The sequence below is a fragment of the Cupressus sempervirens genome, chromosome 8, assembly GCF_028749045.1.
Source record: "Cupressus sempervirens isolate cs-2001-9-10 chromosome 8, ASM2874904v1, whole genome shotgun sequence".
Classification (NCBI taxonomy): Eukaryota; Viridiplantae; Streptophyta; class Pinopsida; order Cupressales; family Cupressaceae; genus Cupressus; species Cupressus sempervirens.
The window spans coordinates 517479468-517483259 of record NC_143125.1 but is presented as its reverse complement, the minus strand read 5'-3'; positions in this window follow the sequence as shown (position 1 = coordinate 517483259).

Below are 3792 nucleotides of genomic sequence, written 5' to 3'. Positions count from 1 at the left end.
TGTGGAAAGGGCCTCTTTAGATTATTCAAATGAATAAAAATAATTCCTTCAAGTTGACATATCCCACAGGGGAAACCCTACCATGTTCTTATAATGGGCAAGATCTGAAGTTGTATCAAATGCAAAGTTGAAAGCATGTAACCACTACATAGTAGTTAGATAGGTAGGTTTTCCTTTCTTGCTTTTTGCTTAGTTTAATTGCTTGTTTTCCTTAGGTAGTTCCTTGCTTCTTTCTTAGTTTAGCCTATTCTTTTTGTTTCCAATTTGTCATCCTTTGCACGTAACCAAAGATTGCTTGGATTCTTTCAAGCATTATCATTGTTAAATTCCCAATCAGAGCCAATTGTTGCCTAAATTTTAGTCCATATGTTTTTGCTTTAGGGTTTAAAGTTAACTCAAGTGTCAATGTATTGAGTCCAAGTATATATTTCCCATAGGATGGCCTTTCTTCTCATCTTCCCTTTGAGATAATTTGATGCGAGAAATCATATGAGAAATACATTGGTTATGGGCTACATGATTAGGTTTGGGAGGGTTTGTTATGAATTTTATTGATGAGAAGAAGGCTTGAATATCTCTAATGATTCATATTCTTTGTTCCTAATCATGTTGAATACAAGATTCATATTGAGAAGTAGTTCTTTGTAAAAGCATTTCTTGATCTCTGAAAGTTTCTAACTCCATCTAGTCAAAGATCTATATCTAGAGAAGGATACATTTTCATAGATATATATAGAGAAAATGTAGAAGAGAACATTGAAGATTGGAGTCAAATATTGATATATAGATTGTGAGAATAGTTCAGAATCAAGTTCAATTGAATTCAATACAAAATGAATGCTTAAAAATGTAGAAATGGTGAAAGAAACCAGTCAAAGGTGATATGATTCCTTTTTGAAAATAAAATTGATGGTTAATATTTGATCTGCACGTATACATGACAAAGTTGAAAAGTCAATTAAATGAAAGAATGCATGCTATTGGCTAGTTGAAAGTTAGATGCTTACCTATCATATTGGGTCTCATTCAAAATATTAAACAAAAGTTTGATGCCTTTAGCTGTCAGATCAAAGAATATCTATGGAGGTCATAATATCACTATATAAAGATACTCATTTGTTAATTTATGTGACAAAGCGATGTGAAGAAACGTGTCTGGTGGGCCATCACATTTTACAAAGCGTAATCGAAATCTAGTCACAAGATGCCATGAAAGAAAGAAAGTTAACGTTAGATTCTCCAAGCAATGGAATGGTGCCAACTATTTTCCATGATGTGCCTAGTTGGAAAAAGGGACCCACACTATGAAACAAGGAGACTTAGCCTTGTTTCATTACCACCATTAGATTGAGATGGATCCACAGTTGTCACTATCTTGCTATAAAAAAATTCTTGGCCATTATTCTATGTGACAAAGTGACAATCCAACATGTGCAAAAGGAGGGACCCACCGAGGAAGTTATAAAGGAATTCATAACATTCAAATCATGATCATTGATTTAACATTGACGTTCAAAATTTGAAAATGCAGTGATCGTTGGAATATGAAATAAGCAGTTTGGTGTGAAACAATAGAAAATAAAAGAAATAGTAATTTTTCATAGGATTTTATGAAGATCGTAGGAAGCCAAAGGGTCATCGTGTGTTTTAGAAACAAAATGTATTCAGAATTAGCAGTGGAGAAGATGCGACGTGTTCGTATGACTGGACAATTTCATATTTGATTTTCTTTTTATTTTGTGACTGTTGCTGTACTAGAGTTAAGAAATGATAGAGATCTATAAATGTAACTTCATTTAACATAACATGGGTTGAAAAAATTGAGAAGGAATGATTGTGTAATTCCATTTACAATATTTTCTTTTCATGTTTTGTAGTCCATGCATTATATAGCTTTGCACTTAGAGTTGAAAGACAATTGTGTATTATCCCATAAATAATCAAATGGATTCCACTTCATTTTGATATTTTTAGTACAATAATTCCATTTGTTGCTTCATATATGGTTCTATTTCTTCTCTTGATAGTTTCATACATGTTGGATATTTCATCAGGAATTAAAGGATAATGTATGCAAAACTATTGGATACTTTTTGAATTCCATTTCAGTCAAGGCTAATAGCCAAAGCAATTCCACTTGCCCTCATATGTATAATCCTTTCTTTCCTACTTTTACATTTAGATGAGTAAATTTGAATTTAGAATAGAATTAGAAGTCAGAAAATATCAAGATAATCTACTGCAATCATTCCATTAAGTGTGATAGATTATTCATATACATCTTGCCTGAGTTGTTTATTCCTACAAACAACTTCATTATCCTTTACTTCTCTTAGGTTAAGAGATTATAATATCAAGAATTTCTAATCACATAAAGACATATTCATTACATATTATTGCAAGAATTATAGGGAGTTGCACCTAATCAATTCAAAGAGCAATAATAGGATACATACACTAACTCATTTGTTGGTAAACATCCTTTTGTTTTTCCAAACATTGGGTATCAAAGAGTCAAGATTATCAAATATAATAGGAGAACAGACTGTTAATCATCACTTACATAATTAGAGTATTATCAATCTCTAAAGATAGTGTGTACACCATCAATTACTGGATAGAGAATTTAAAAAACATGAACCCCAATCTAAATGACTTTAAGCTTGGTGATGGAGACCAATTAGAAAAACATCACATTGCATGTAATATTTGATAATTAAAGATGCATATTAAGTTCAATATATCAAACAATAATATGGATTCAAGAGGACAATACTAATAGTGAGTTACTGAACATCCAAGTATCCAACTTGGGAATCAAAGGAAAGTATCTTTATATTTCCAGTAAAATAGTAAACAACAAAATAACAATATCAATTGCATAAACCTTAAAATTGCATCATTCATTGAATTTAGACTTGTCTTGTGATATTTCATAAGGGAAATTGTATCTTGTGTATGCAAAAAAATTGCATTTAAAAATGTATCTATAGCTATTCTATCCCAATGTGATCTTTGTACCTCTTCTTATAGAGAATAAAGGGGTGCAACAAAGCTATTGATCTCTTCAAAGGACAACTAATTATAACTAACTATTAGCCACAATTGATAATGTAATTAATAATTCTATGAATGTATGTAAAAGATTCATATCAGTTGTTATGTTTTCATTGATGTCAAATTCTTAGTTGGCTAGGCATTATGCTAACTCAGTATAGTGCTATATCAATCTAATTGATGAAGATGATTCGATTGATGAAGACAAAGTTGATAAGTATGGTATAAAATGTAGGGCACTTGAATAATTTTGAAAATGATAATGTAATGTTGGTTTGACTATTTTATAATCATGTAATCTTGTAATGTATCGAGGGACACAAGCTTAAGTGACAAGGATAAAGATGGGACATTGTATTTATCGAGTGACTATAGTGGTCATTGAGCAATTGAAAAAGCAAGTTGGAAATTTAGCATTTCCTGAGAAAATCTAGGATTCATTGAGTACTATATTACCCTAGGAAAATTTTATATTGACCATGGTAGACATTGAAAATTTTCATTTTCAATTTCTCCTTAAAAATGCCCTAGAAAAAAACATGTTTTTTCCATTTCAGATGAAGAAATTGGAGGTACCTACAAAATCATGAAATTTGCTATTTTGGGTGACACAAGAAGAATACCTTACAAAATAAGGAATCATCGTTGTTTAAGACAACTAAAGATTGATAGCCTATGAAGTAGAAAGTTTCAAGTAGGATCACAAATACCGCTACAAGGTCCCTATAAAGTGGA